This window comes from Musca domestica, unplaced genomic scaffold (assembly GCF_030504385.1).
Source record: "Musca domestica strain aabys unplaced genomic scaffold, Musca_domestica.polishedcontigs.V.1.1 22, whole genome shotgun sequence".
NCBI lineage: Eukaryota > Metazoa > Arthropoda > Insecta > Diptera > Muscidae > Musca > Musca domestica.
The window spans coordinates 11,380,330-11,397,271 of NW_026712262.1; positions in this window are offsets into that span (position 1 = coordinate 11,380,330).

A 16,942-nucleotide genomic window follows, 5' to 3' on the forward strand; every position below is an offset into this window, starting at 1 on the left:
CTTTTAAAATTTGAGTTTATGGATCAAAGGGTCAAGGTTGGGCGGGCTATGTGTTGTTTCAATTGTTGTTTTGTCCTTTATTAAGACCAACTTCCGTTACTAGTTGTTAAGTCTCTAGAACTCCTGGTGGTAAGGGTTAAGAATCCCCCTGATAGGGATGCCGCGACTGAGATTGTCGGAACCCCACCAGAGTGCCGAAGTAGGTGGCACATAACAGTTCTCATTTTCTGGTGATCAACTTTCACTGTAAATGTGCAATTATTTTCATATCTTGGACTTGTTTGCAACAATAGCACAATTGCATCCGTCGAAAAATTAAAAATACTCGGTATTACAATTAACAACAAATAAATATGGAATTCGCATATCGATGAATTAATTTCTCTACAAAGTAAGCTTCGCATGCTTAAATCTTTATCCAACTTCTATCATTACCTCATCTTAAATCTTTATCCAACTTCTATCATTACTTTACGGAATACTCCACTTTACAGGATACTCCTAAATCAAATTTGAAGAAAATCAAAACTTCATCTAACTCAGCAGTTCGAATTGCACTCGAACCTCATCGACAACTAGAATAACTATGGCTTACGCTTTGACAATAGAAGACTATTGGGAAATGTCCACCACTAGGTTTTGTAAAGCAATTGTACTCAATTACAGTTAAAAAAACCTACATTAAAATTAAGATAAAAACTTTCGACATCTGAATTAGCGCTAAATCGTATAAGGAATTATTGTGATAAGTTTAAAATTCTACATAGCTGCAAATTTTTACTAGCTAAAAATCCTTTTTGGATTTCAAATTCATTACCGATAGATACATCTCTTCACAAGTATCGCAAGGAAAACACAAACTCAGAATTTTATGAACACGAATTCTGCAATATCCTCAAGAAGTACGAATACTGATCAAAAACCAACAATTTTACGAAAAAATCAAACCAATGATGAAATCTTTGAATCATCTCTTGTAGAAGAATATTAATCATTTTTCACTGCTGAAATAATAGCCATTTTTGAAACAATAAAACTTACCAAATCCTTAAGTGGGAAGTTAATTTTCGTAACTGATTTATTACCAGCCTTAGATTTTATTAAAAATTCTAATGACATCAATATTTACGCAAGCTAAATTAGGGACAATATTGACTATCAAAAACATATTTTGCTATGTGCTCTAGAACACTCCAATCGCAGATTGAGTCGCAAAAGATTCTTCCACTTCTCCTGTCACATGTACAGAAAATATATTATGGGTTGTTATTAAAAATATTGATAAAGAATTTTCACTTGAAGAGGTAAGTATGTGGGGCAATACATCAGACTAGTGTAGAGTTATAAATAACCAAAAAAGAGAAAATTAAAACCTATCTACAAAATTATATCATTATGCCAAGGGTTGACCAGGTAAAAATAATTCTGAAAAGGCTGTGTAATTGCCGTTCAGCGCACGATCATATCATCAACGAAAACGTAAAAGAGTGCTAATTTTGTAATTCTAGCACATTCGATATGAATCACTATTTATTGATCTGCCAATATAAATACAATATAAATGTTATACTAAATCAATCTTTCCCAATAATGTACTGGACATAATACAAAATCAAGAAAATACATCTTAGAAACAAGATATAATAAAATGATTAAAATTATTATTTCAATTTAACTGTAAAATAAAATTTGACTCACATATTCCTAAATTAATAAATTACTAAATATTAACTTATATATAAATAACTTAACTAGTTTAATGCATTTTTAGCCAGAGCTATATATATGTATTAAATTTATAATATACTCATATAATTGTATATAATTGTAAATGAAAACAAGTAAAAAAGCTGCAAGTTCGACCGGGCCGAAAATTGAATACCCTCCACCATTTGGTACAAATTTAACAATTTTCAAAAAAATAAAAACCGCTAAAAATTCTTTTAACATCTTAAAAATTCCGATTGTAGCCGTATGTTAGGGTCTATACAATATTCAAATGCAAAACTAGAAAAAAAAAACTGTTTATAATGTAGCTAAAATCATCAAATTACCGAATATAGGGAGATACCATGGGGGTTATAAAACGTGGACCTGCACAGACAATTTTCTGTCATAGGCTGCAGGATTTTTGACTTTTGAAAATGGAGCATGTAGGTCCACGTTTTGGTAAAGCCCCCATATAATAGCACCTCCCGATATTCGGTATTTTAATGATTCTAGCGACATTATTCACCGAAATAGTTTCAAATTTGGTATGAAGTTCGTAATGGATACTACAGCTTAAGATAGAAAATTGTCTGTGCAGACCACGTTTTCGTTAGTCCCCATATAACGGTACCTCCCGATATTCGGTATTCTAATGATTTTATGGACATTTTCACAAGAATTGTCTCAAGATTGGTATTTGAAGTCCGTAATGGATACTACAGCCTACGACAGAAAATTGTCTGTGCAGGTCTTCGTATAGCCCCCATATAACGGTACCTCCCGATATTCGGTATTTTGATGATTTTAGCGAATTTATTCCCCGGAATTGTTTCAAATTTTGTATTTGAGATTCGTAATGGATACTACAGCCTACGACAGAAAATTGTCTGTGCAGGTCCACGTCTTCATATAGCCCCATTAAACAGTACCTCCCGATATTCGGCATTTTAATGATTTTAGGGGCATTTTTCACCAGAATTGTTGTTATTATAACTGATTTTTTAAGTTTCGCATTTGAATATTGTAGTGGCTTATGACAAATGTTACCTACGCAGGTTCATGTCGTCGTATAGGTGTTTCAAATTCGGTATTTGAGATTCGTAATGGATACTACAGCCTACGACAGAAAATTATCTGTGCAGGTCCACCTCTTCGTATAGCCCCCATATAACAGTACCTCCCGATATTCGGCATTTTAATGATTTTAGGGACATTTTTCACCAGAATTGTTGTTATTATAATTGATTTTTTTAAGTTTCGCATTTGAATATTGTAATGGTAACAAATGTTACCTACGCAGGTTCATGTCGTCGTATAGACCCTAATATTATAGCTAGATTCGCTATCTTTAAGATTTTAACAGAATTTTTAACGGATTTTATTGTTTTTGAGAATTGCCAAGTTCGTTCCAAATGTTGGAGGGTATACAAAGTTCGGCCCGGCCCAACTTATAGCTTTTTTACTTATTTTTATTAAAATATATATATTATCTGATTTAATTATATTTGAAGTCATTTTTATTTTAAAACAATTGTATGTATCAAAGCACATACGTTTTAATAAATACATACATTATTTTTAAAGGCGCTAGTATCATTCATCTGGGGATATATATTTTTTAATTTTAGAAATACAAACTCATTTTTCATATTTTACATAAGCAACATTCTACAATACAAAATTTGTTTCATAACTGGTATACCATAAAAATTTGCTTCATGTATCCATTCATACAGGATATAGAATGCATGCTTTTATCGTCTTTTAAAGTAGTTATTTTTTTTAAATACATGAATTACTTCATGGCAAAACAACACTTATTTCTTGAACACTTTCCTATTTTCGTTTACTCCATTATTGATCAAAAGCCCTATGGTCTCTTCTATTGTTTCCATTTTTTCCCCATATCATCTACCATTGTCTCGGCTTGTGTATGGTTTTTAAAAATAAACTTTTTAATTGTTGATACATCATTAACGCTTTTAATACGTTAGCAGAAAAGCTTCTAGGAGTTACTTTCTCAGTACAAACAGACCCGTCAGACATTTCCAATGTTTTTTGCGAAGTGTGGCCGGATTCATCAATTCTGATGAATTCCAGTCAACAAAGAAAATTAATGCACGTGGCCATACATATTTAGTTGCCAACAAAAACGCGAATCCAATAGAAGATATAAACATGTTTGAATTAAACGTCACCCTATATCAGCTCAAAGGATAGACAGGATAAACTATGAAATGATCAGGAACCTAGGGCCGTAAAGTACCTTTAGTTTCACTTTATAATAACACTAGCTGGCCCGGTCCGCGTTGCCGGCCCGTAGTTTTTGTCTATTATGCATATTTTCCCAAGCATAATTATTCACAGATATGACTGATATAAGTGTTCACGTACATGTCGATTTAAAGTGTTTTAAAATACATGTACCCATTTTTAACCAGTGGGCTTCAATATTTAAACCGTGGGCTTCAACTGTGTGGATGTGCTATACAAATCTATTAAAAAGTATATATCAATCTTATCGCCATATAAGGGATCAAATTAATTTTTAATATGGTAAAAATCGTAGCAAAATCTTCCAGTCAAATGAGCAGTAATTTGGAATTTGCTGTATTTTGTATACTACATAATTGAGGGCTGAATGATTTAAGAATAGCCAAAGTTAATTACTTTTTTAAACTCATTAGCAACTTAGATTGTGCATTAGAGTCCTCATAAGTCCCCCTAACCATGTCAGTCTGTTTGTCCGCCAAAAGGTGGACTTGAGAGGGTATTATAACATGGATAAAAATTCTAAAATTTGTAGATATGTTGAAATTTTAGTGTAAGATTTTCACCCCCCTAATACGCATTATTAGCCAAATTCTTTGAAATGTGGTTAAATTAGGAGGTACCTTCTTTATATGGGCACTACTCCGAAACATCGACCTACATTGAAAACTTTCTTCTACCCCTTATAATCCAAGATGACAAATAGAGGCCAAATCAAAAATATAGCAGAACAATATAGCATGTCATAGCATTTCGCGTGATTTAAATAAGTAAAAATAGTTTTATCCACCTCATAATTGAGGGCAGAATGATAAGATGGGAATTAATTTTATTTGCCATTTAAATTGTAAGTTGGAGACCCCTTAAAGTCCATATTTTCATCATAGGATAATTCAATGATGATTAAACAAATATTCGGTCCCGTGCTACTTTCTTATATTTGTAATTTGTTCATGTTTCCACAATTTATTTCATATAGATGTATATCCCAAATCTACGTTCTCAACCAATATTCTCTTGGGGGTTAAAAATTCAATAGAATACATAATTTTCTTTTCTGACCACACATTAGATGTGAAAGTGGACTTGGGGATACTCCAATGTGGGGACTTTACTTAAATAAATTGCTATGTGGCAATTATCTGTATGATGGTTCCCTACCCCAGGGTGGCATAAATAAAATTTTTTAGCCAAATCAATTGATGAATGTGATCAATACCAATATGGGCCCTACTCTGAAAATTTCAAATTTTATGCGAAGAGGTTATCTACCCCCTTAGAAACAAAAATGTCAAATAAGGGCCAAAAAATGAAAAAAGTGGCCGGCCAAGACCCCAAAAATAACATAAATCATAGATGGTTATATAAATATGAAATCGGGTTGTTCCCTTATCCGTGAGTTATGATCGATATAAAGGCCTGCAAAAGTGATTTTAGGTATTTTGAATGTTTGGGAAGAATTTCTGGAAGGATATAAAACCTTTTCTTACTAAAAGTCCCATTCGCTCTACTATTTTGCACCTTTTATTTCAATATTGGTATATTACTTATTATTCTCCCAAGACCCCAAAAATAACTTAAATCATAGATGGTTATATAAATATGAAATCGGGTTGTTCCCTTATCCGTGAGTTATGATCGATATAAAGGCCTGCAAAAGTGATTTTAGGTATTTTGAATGTTTGGGAAGAATTTCTGGAAGGATATAAACCTTTTCTTACTAAAAGTCCCATTCGCTCTACTATTTTGCACCTTTTATTTCAATATTGGTATATTACTTATTATTCTCCCAAAGAATTTTGCATTTAGAGCTCTCATTGGACGGATCATTGCCACGCTTTGAAATGAGCCCCATTAAGCTTTTTCGGTCATTTTTATTTGTTTAAATGTGTTCGCATCTTCCAGCTAACCCACGATGTAGGCCCTGGAGTTGAAAGGTAGATGTCAGTTAACATCCTATTTCGCACTTATTTAATTTTTTTAGTGAAAAATTATTCTTTATTTTGTTCACAAAAAATCCACTGAATTCAATATGATAATACAAATTGAAAAAAAAAAAATTGACAAAAAAAAAAAAGAATAACAAATTGAAAAAGTCTTCACCTTTTTCGCTGATTTTTTACAGCAAATGTTTTAAGATCCTTCCTTACAAAGTTTATCAATAGAATGTACTATTACTTTAAAATTCGATTCCATTGAAAATGTTTTTTGATTTTTGCAATGAGATCTCTTTTTCATGATTTTTCAGCGATTTAGAAAAAGTAATTATCTTTTAACTTTGGTGTGACCGCGTTAAATTATTTCGATATCATCTATTCCGTTTCGCCACCACATAATTCGCTACTACACTTCCATGTAACCCGCCATCAATTTCAGTTCTCAAGAAATCAAGTCAATTAAATAAATTGGTATAAATATTCGAATTCAAAAATAATATATAAAAAAACACTACAAATGTACATTAGAAAAAAGTAAGTCAAAATGGAAAAAAATCATGCAAAATAAAACATTACTATTGTACATTTGAAAAGTCAAAATGAAAATGTTAATATATCACATTTTTACGCGATTTTTTTGGATATTATCCTTTTCGGAGAGTAGACAACTCCGAATTTGTGTGAATCGTTAAAATTAATCCAGCGGTTCTTAAGTTATAAGCGTAGTAACTAACACAACTTACATTTATATATATAGATATTTAACTCATTCATTCAACAAATTTACAAAAACAGCCCTCTTGTACCTATTCCTGAAGCGGATTCACATTGCTAAAAGAATGTGGTGGTTTATTATAACCAAAAAAATTCATTCCATTTAAATTTGTATTTAAAAAAGGGCCCATCCATGCTGAAAATCTTATTTTCCTTTATTATTATATAAATAACTCCATCAAAATAAATATTTATTTTTTTTTTTGCAAAAGCTTTCGAAAAAAATCGGCTTGCATGCAATACTTAGTCAATTGGAAGAATGGGCCTAAAATAAACAATTATGTCAAAAACTATATTACTAATAGACAAATAACAATCAGAGTTAATTCTCACCTCTCAAAATCAAGACATCTTTATAATGGAATACCTCAAGGCTCTCCACTTTCAGTCAATAAACTTACTCAAATACTACAATCTCACAGGGCTATCAGATTTGGGGCATTCAATGTAACGCCTAAACTTTAACTTCTATCAGTACTTCAAATAATTTACGGAATACTCCACTTTACAGGATACTCCTAAATCAAATTTGAAGAAAACAAAACATCATCTAACTCAGCAGTTAGAATTGCACTCGAACCTCATCGTACAACTAGAATAACTATGGTTTACGCTTTGACAATAGAAGACTATTGGGAAATGTCCACCGCTAGGTTTTGTAAAGCAATTGTACTCAATTACAGTTAAAAACCTACATTACAGTTAAAATAAAAACTTTCGACATCTGAATTGGCGCTAAATCGTATAAGGAATTATTGTGATAAGTTTAAAATTCTACATAGCTGCAAATTTCTACTAGCTAAAAATCCTTTTTGGATTTCAAATTCATTACCGATAGATACATCTCTTCACAAGTATCGCAAGGAAAACACAAACTCAGAATTTTATGAACACGAATTCTGTAATATCCTCAAAAAGTACGAATTCTATAAATTTATTTATACTGGCTGATCAAAAACCAACAATTTTACGAGCTACAAAATCGTAACCAATGATGAAATCCTTGAATCATCTCTTGTAGCAGAATATTAATTTTTCACTGCTGAAATAATATCCATTTTACAAACAATAAAACTTACCAAACCTTTAAGTGGAAAGTTAATTTTCGTAACTGATCCATTACCAGCCTTAGATTTTATTAAAACTTCTAATGACAGTAGAGCTGCGCATAACAGTTAAAAGTTTTTATGGGAGAATTCAATCATACATGCTATGATTATAATTATAATTTAAAGTTCAAAGTATTTGTATCTTTTAAATTCGGACTTGTATTGCTCTTTTGGTGCACAATTAATTTTAAATCGGATAAACATGTATCTGGGAGCTATATCCAAATCGGAACCGATCTCGATAAAATTTGGCAAAGATATTTCTGAGCTGTATCTGATATATTTCCCTGAATATCGTTGTTACGGAGTGCATATTACGGCTGTGGGTAACAAATATGACAAATCGGATAAACAGTATATATGGGAGCTATATCTATATCTGAACCGATCTTCGAATTTGACATACTAGCTTCTAGACTCAATTCGGTTTGGTGCACAATAAAGGGTAAATCGGACGAAGTTATATATAGGAGCTATATCCAAATCTGTACCGATCTCGATAAAAATTAGCAAATGTATTTCTGAGCTGTATTTGATATATTTCCCCAAATATTGTTGTTACAGTGTGCATATTACGGCTGCGGAGGACAAAAATAACAAATCGGATGAACAATATATATGGGACCTATAGCTATATCTGAACCGATTTAGATCAAATTTGCATACTTATACTGAGGTCCAATCTGATCGTACGTGCAAAATTCCATACTATTCGGACTGATATTGCACGATTGGTGCACAATAAAAGGCAAATCGGACGAAGATATATATGGGAGCTTTATCTAAATTTTGACCGATTATCTCCAATTTCAATAGGGTTCGTCCTTGGGCAAAACAAATGATTTGTGCAAAATTTCACCTGGATAGGGCAATGAAAGCGAACTGTTCTTTGTTTACAAAAATACATGGACGGACGGGCATGCATAAATAGACTCAGAATGTGATTCTATGCAGATCATCAAAAGGAACTATGGGTCTATCTCGTTTCCTTTTGCCTGTTACAAACAAATGCACAAAGACATAATACCCTGACCACCTAGTGGTGTAGGGTATAAATATATATTATGGGTAGTTATTAAAAATATTGATAAAGAATTTTCACTTGGGGCAATATATCAGACTAGTATAAAGTTATAAATAACCAAAAAAAGAGAAAATTAAAACCTATCTACAAAATTATATCATTATACCAAGAATTGACCAGACAAAAATATTTCTGTAAAGGCTGTGTAATTGCCGTTCAGTGCACGATCATATCATCAACGAAGACATAAAAGAGTGCCAATTTTGTAATTCTAACATATTCGATATGAATCACTATTTAGTGATCTGTCAATATAAATACAGTATAAATGTTATACTAAATCAATCTTTCGCAATAATAATGTACTGGACATAATAAAAAATCAAGAAAATACATCTTAGAATTCCATTTCAATTTAACTGTAAATTAAACTTTGACTCACATATTCCAAAATTAATAAATTACCAAATAATTTAACTAGCTTAATGCCTTTGTAGCCAGAACTATATATGTATTAAATTTATAATATACTCATATAATTGAATACATACTCATATAATTGTAGATGAAAGCAAGTAAAAAAGCTGTAATTTCGGCCGGGTCGAAATTTAATACAAATTTGGTACAAATTTAACAATTTTCAAAAAAATAAAATCCGTTAAAAATTCTGTTAAAATCTTAAAAATCCCGAATGCAGCCGTATATTAGGGTCTATACAATATTCAAATGCAAAGATCCAAAAATACTGTTTATAATGTAGCTAAAATCATCAAATTACCGAATATAGGGAGGTACCATGGGGGTTATAAAACGTGGACCTGCACAGACACTTTTCTGTCATAGGCTGTAGTGTTCATTACGAACCTTAAATACAAAGTTTGAAATAATTCCGGTAAATAGTGTTGCTAAAATCATCAAAACACCGAACGAATTGAAGTAGATTGATAAATTTTTGCTCAAATGTATGTTATGTCTGCAGGACTTTTGACTTTTGAAAATGGAGCATGTAGGTCCACGTTTTGGTATAGCCCCCATATAATAGTACCTCCCGATATTGGTATATATATATATATTGGTATAGCCCCCATATAACGGTACCTCCCGATATTAGGTATTTTGATGGTTTTTGCAACATTTTTTCACTGATTTGTGTAAAAATTGGTATTTGTGAGTCATAATGGGTCCTAGTTCGTGTGGCGAAACATTGTATGTATAGGTCCACGTTTTGGTATAGTCCCCATATAACGGTAGCTCCCAATATTCGGTATTTTGATGATTTTTGACTGATTTTTTCACGAATTTCACTGAAAATTTGGTAGTTGTAGATCATAATGGGTCCCAGTTCGTGTGGCGAGTCATTGTAATTATAGATCCACGTTTTGGTATAGCCCCCATATAACGGTACCTCCCGATATTCGGTACTTTGACGATTTTTGCCCCTTTTTTCACGTATTTGTCTGAAAATTGGTATTTGTAGGTCATAATGGGTTCTAGCTCCGTTGGCGGAACCTTGCATGTGTAGGTCCACGATTTGGTAGAGCCCCCATATACCTCCCGATATTCGGCATTTTAATGGTTTTTGCCACATTTCTTCTAATGTTTCCTTTACCCTAAGGTGGAGGGTATTAAAAGTTTGGCCCGGCCGAACTTAATGTTTTTTACTTGTTTTCCTTTATTATTATATAAATAACTCCATCAAAACCAATATATATGTTTTGTTTTGCAAAAGCTTTCGAAAAAAATCGGCTTGCATGCAATACTTTGTCAATTGGAAGAATGGGCCTAAAATAAACAATTATGTCAAAAACTATATTACTAATAGACAAATAACAATCAGAGTTAACTCTCACCTCTCAGAATCAAGACATCTTCATAATGGAATACCTCAAGGCTCTCCACTTTCGGTCAATAAACTTACTCAAATACTACAATCTCACAGGGCTATCAGATTTGGGGCATATGCGGATGATTTCGTAATTATAAAAAAGTTATGTAGCAATATATACACTTCTGCCACCCTAAAAATGATTTAACTGTCATTGGATGGTGGCGCTCTTTTTCTGGTGATCAATTTTCACTGGAAAAGTGCAATTATTTTCATATCCATAGCACAATTGCATCCGTTGAAAAATTAAAAATACTCAGTATTGCAATTAACAACAAATAAAAATGGATTTCGCATATCGATGAATTAATTTCTCTACAAAGTAAGCTTCGCATTCATAAATGTTTATCCAACAGCAAGTTTCAATGTAACGCCTAAACTCTAATTTCTATCATTACTTCAAATAATTTACGGAATACTCCACTTTACAGGATACTCCTAAATCAAATTTGAAGAAAATCAAAACTTCATCTAAATCAGCAATTCGAATTGCACTCGAACCTCATCGTACAACTAGAATAACTATGGCTTACGCTTTGACAGAAGACTTAGAAGACTATTGGGAAATGTCCACCACTAGGTTTTGTAAAGCAATTGTACTCAATTACAGTTAAAAACCTACATTACAGTTAAAATAAAAACTTTCGACATCTGAATTAGCGCTAAATCGTATAAGCAATTATTGTGATAAGTTTAAAATTCTACATAGCTGCAAATTTCTACTAGCTAAGAATCCTTTTTGGATTTCAAATTCATTACCGATAGATACATCTCTTCACAAGTATCGCAAGGAAAACAAAAACTCAGAATTTTATTAACACGAATTCTGTAATATCCTCAAAAAGTACGAATACTATAAATTTATTTATACTGGCTGATCAAAAACCAACAATTTTACGAGCTACAAAATCGTAACCGATTATGCAATCTTTGAATCATCTCTTGTAGCAGAATATTAATCATTTTTCACTGCTGAAATAATAGCCATTTTTGTAACAATAAAACTTACCAAACCTTTAAGTGGGAAGTTCATTTTCGTAAATGATTCATTACCAGCCTTAGATTTTATTAAAAATTCTAATGACATCAATATTTACGCAAGCTGGATTAGGAACAATATTGACTATCAAAAACATATTCTGCTATGTGTTCTAGAACACTCTAATATAAGAGGAAATGGGATTGCAGATTGAGTCACAAAAGAGGCTTCCACTTCTCCTGTCACATGTATAAACCAGTAAAGAAAGTCTTAAAGTCGGGTGGGGCCGACTTTATGATACCCTACACCACTTTGCTAATTTAGTAGAGCTGCGCATAACAATTAAAAGTTTTTATGGGAGAATTCAATCATACACGCTATGATTACAATTATAATTTAAAGTTCAAAGGACTAAATATGCCAAAGCATTTGTATCTTTTAAATTCGGACTTGTATTGCTCTTTTGGTGCACAATTAATTTTAAATCGGATAAACATTTATATGGGAGCTATATCCAAATCGGAACCGATCTCGATAAAATTTGGCAAAGATATTTCTGAGCTGTATCTGATATATTTCCCCGAATATCGTTGTTATGGAGTGCATATTACGGCTGTGGGTAAGAAATATGACAAATCGGATGAACAGTATATATGGGAGCTATATCTATATCTGAACCGATCTTTGAATTTGACATACTAGCTTCTAGACTCAATTCGGTTTGCTGCACAATAAAGGGTAAATCGGACTAAGTTATATATGGGAGCTATATCCAAATCTGTACCGATCTCGATAAAAATTAGCAAATGTATTTCTGAGCTGTATTTGATATATTTCCCCAAATATTGTTGTTACAGTGTGCATATTACGGCTGCGGAGGACAAAAATAACAAATCGGATGAACAATATATATGGGACCTATATCTATATCTGAACCGATTTAGATCAAATTTGCATACTTATAGTGAGGTCCAATCTGATCGTACGTGCAAAATTCCATACTATTCGGACTGATATTACACGTTTGGTGCACAATAAAAGGCAAATCGGACGAAGATATATATGGGAGCTTTATCTAAATTTTGACCGATTATCTCCAATTTCAATAGGGTTCGTCCTTGGGCAAAACAAATGATTTGTGCAAAATTTCACCTGGATAGGGCAATGAAAGCGAACTGTTCTTTGTTTACAAAAATACATGGACGGACGGACATGCATAAATAGACTCAGAATGTGATTCTATGCAGATCATCAAAAGGAACTATGGGTCTATCTCGTTTCCTTTTGCCTGTTACAAACAAATGCACAAAGACATAATACCCTGACCACCTAGTGGTGTAGGGTATAAATATATATTATGGGTAGTTATTAAAAATATTGATAAAGAATTTTCACTTGGGGCAATATATCAGACTAGTATAAAGTTATAAATAACCAAAAAAAGAGAAAATTAAAACCTATCTACAAAATTATATCATTATACCAAGAATTGACCAGACAAAAATATTTCTGTAAAGGCTGTGTAATTGCCGTTCAGTGCACGATCATATCATCAACGAAGACATAAAAGAGTGCCAATTTTGTAATTCTAACATATTCGATATGAATCACTATTTAGTGATCTGCCAATATAAATACAGTATAAATGTTATACTAAATCAATCTTACGCAATAATAATGTACTGGACATAATACAAAATCAAGAAAATACATCTTAGAATTCCATTTCAATTTAACTGTAAATTAAACTTTGACTCACATATTCCAAAATTAATAAATTACCAAATAATTTAACTAGCTTAATGCCTTTGTAGCCAGAACTATATATGTATTAAATTTATAATATACTCATATAATTGAATACATACTCATATAATTGTAGATGAAAGCAAGTAAAAAAGCTGTAATTTCGGCCGGGTCGAAATTTAATACAAATTTGGTACAAATTTAACAATTTTCAAAAAAATAAAATCAGTTAAAAATTCTGTTAAAATCTTAAAAATAACGAATGTAGCCGTATATTAGGGTCTATACGACGACTTGGATCAGCATAGGCAACTTTTGTCACAAGCCATTACAATATTCAAATGCAAAACTCGAAAAAAAGACTGTTTATAACGTAGCTAAAATCATCAAATTACCGAATATAGGTAGGTACCATGGGGGTTATAAAACGTGGACCTGCACAGACAATTTTCTGTCATAGGCTGTAGTATTCCTTACGAACTTCAAATACAAAATTTGAAATAATTCCGGTAAATAGTGTAGCTAAAATCATCAAAATACCGAACGAATTGAATTAGATTGATAAAATTTTGCTCATATGTATGTTAATCTGCAGGACTTTTGGTATTGAAAATGGGGCAAGTAGGTCCACGTTTTGGTATAGCCCCCATATAACGGTACCTCCCGATATTTGGTATTTTGATGATTTTAGAGAATTTGCTCACCGGAATTGTTTCAAATTTGGTATTTAAAGTTCATAATGGATACTACAGCCTAAGACAGAAAATTGTCTGTGCAGGTCCACGTCTTCGTATAGCCCCCATATAACGGTACCTCCCGATATTCGGTATTTTGATTTTATTGTATTATAACCGATTTTTTTTTAAGTTTCGCATTTGAATATTGTAATGGCTTATGACAAATGTCACCTACGCAGGTTCATGTCGTCGTATAGACCCTAATATTATAGCTAGATTCGCTATCTTTAAGATTTTAACAAAATTTTTAACGGATTTTATTGTTTTTGATAATTGCCAAGTTCGTTCCAAATGGCGGAGGGTATTCAAAGTTCGGCCCGGTCAAACTTACGGCTTTTTTACTTATTTTTATTAAAATATATAATATTATCTGATTTGATTATATTTGAAATCATTTTTATTTTAAAACAATTGTATGTATCAAAGCACATACGATTTAATAAATACATACATTATTTTTAAAGGCGTTAGTATCATTCATCTGGGGATATATATTTTTTAATTTTAGAAATACAAACTCATTTTTCATATTTTACATAAGCAACATTCTACAATACGAAATTTGTTTCATAACTGGTATACCATAAAAATTTGCTTCATGTACCCATTCATACAGTATATGGAATGCCTGTTTTTTTTCGTGTTTTAAAGTAGTTATTTTTTAATGAATTGAATTACTTAATGGCGAAAAACATTTATTTCTTGTACACTTTCCTATTTTCGATTACTCCATTATTGATTAAAAGTCCTAGGGTCTCTTCTATTGTTTCCATATTTTCCCCCATATCATCTACCATTGTCTCGGCTTGTATATTGAGCTTTCGACCTCGACACTTGGGTAAAAAAAGCTCTTTCCGAAACATAGGAGTTTCCTGCCTTACCCCCTGGCAAATATTGTCATCTTTCTACACTAATAATCAAACGTTGTTTTTATAAAAACAACAATTATAGGATTAAGCCTAACTATTTTTCAACAACAAAATATTACGTTATCCGGAACAAACATGCCAACACTGTTCCAATTTAAAATATATTCGCGTGCCATTAAATCACGAAAATCATTAGCTCGAAAATATCAGTTAACATTTGCTCATTTATTTGATTTGGAATTTGATTGATGATGCAGATATAAAAGATATTGGGACCATAAGGGATATTCATATAAAAAAGTACATACAGCTAAGTAGCGAAGATGTATTTTTAAAATTATTGCTATTATCGAATTGGACTTCAATGTCCAATATAGACCCCATTATATTTCCTATGAAGTTGATCCAAACTCGTGTTTATATTATTATATTAATTTCAGAGCTATTGTGTTATATTCCTGTGTTAAAAATTATTAAATATTATCAAATCGAAAGCGTTCTGTGCTGGAGACATAATTCATTTGAATTACAAATATTAGGGGTGCTTAATTTTCCAATTGTTTAACGCCAAACCAGTCGTTTGGAGATACCACTCGGACGGAAAGTTCGCTTAATATTGTAGAAACTTCAAAAACTACAGTCTACAATTTGTTCTTTCACAATCAAATACTGGTGAATCGCTCCCAAAATAGAGATTATCCGTAATTCTATAACATTAGTCACCTTAGGTTTTCTGAAATTGGCAATGATAATGATGCAAAAGTTCGATTGGACAACAATTGGTAAGTAAAGTCACGTTTGAATGACAATATAAATATATACTTATGTGAAAATTTATATACGTCAATTTTTTCTGATTGACATCGAAAAAAAGTACACTCAGGGTGAAGAATTTTTGGCAATTGGACATTGTATTGAAGAAAGTATTCTTTACAGGACACAATAAGATCTATTGTTTTGTTTGGTGATTCAGCGTTAGTGATTAGGAGAACATGAAAAAAATGTTTCCACCCAATAAGATCCCATGAAAATTAGTGAAACTTTTGTTTATGTAAACATGATTCAGATTAGAGTACATAACGTAGTATCTGCCGTAGATTTATGTTTTAAATTTTTTTGTGTTCAATTTTGAATACCCACATAAAGCTCAAAACTTTTGGAAATTTATTGAATTTTTGTTTAAATTTAATGTTTTTAAAACAAATACATGAACATCTACTTTGTGCAATAAACTACGTTAAATGAACTGATAAAACATTTAAGACTATATGATACTGTATATATGACTATACCATTTGCTCAGTTTGATTAACGCATTAATGTTATATTGCAGTCAAATGAATTCTTAATCCAACAAATGATACGATAAAATAACAATGATTATATGATAGAATTACTTTTAAAAATAATCCCTTTAATTATATAAAAAATAATCTGATTAAAAGCAACTGATTTTTTATACCCTCCACCATAGTATGGAGGGTATATTAACTTTGTCATTCCGTTTGTAACTCCTCGAAATACTCATGTCAGACCCAACAAAGTATATATATTCTAGATCAGCGTAAAAATCTAAGTCGATTTAGCAATGTCCGTCTGTCTGTCTGTTGTAATCACGCTATCTTTCGAACGAATTGAGATAGAAGGTATTTCGGTATTTTGATGATTTTAGCGACATTTTTCACCGGAATTGTTTCAAATTCGGTATTTGAAGTTCGAAATAAATACTACAGCCTAAGACAGAAAATTGTCTGTGCAGGTCTACGTCTTCGTATAGCCCCCATATAACGGTACCTCCCGATATTCGGTATTTTGATGATTTTAGCGACGTTATTCACCGGAATTGTTTCAAATTTGGTATTTGAAATTCGTAATGAATACTACAGCCTATGAAAGAAAAT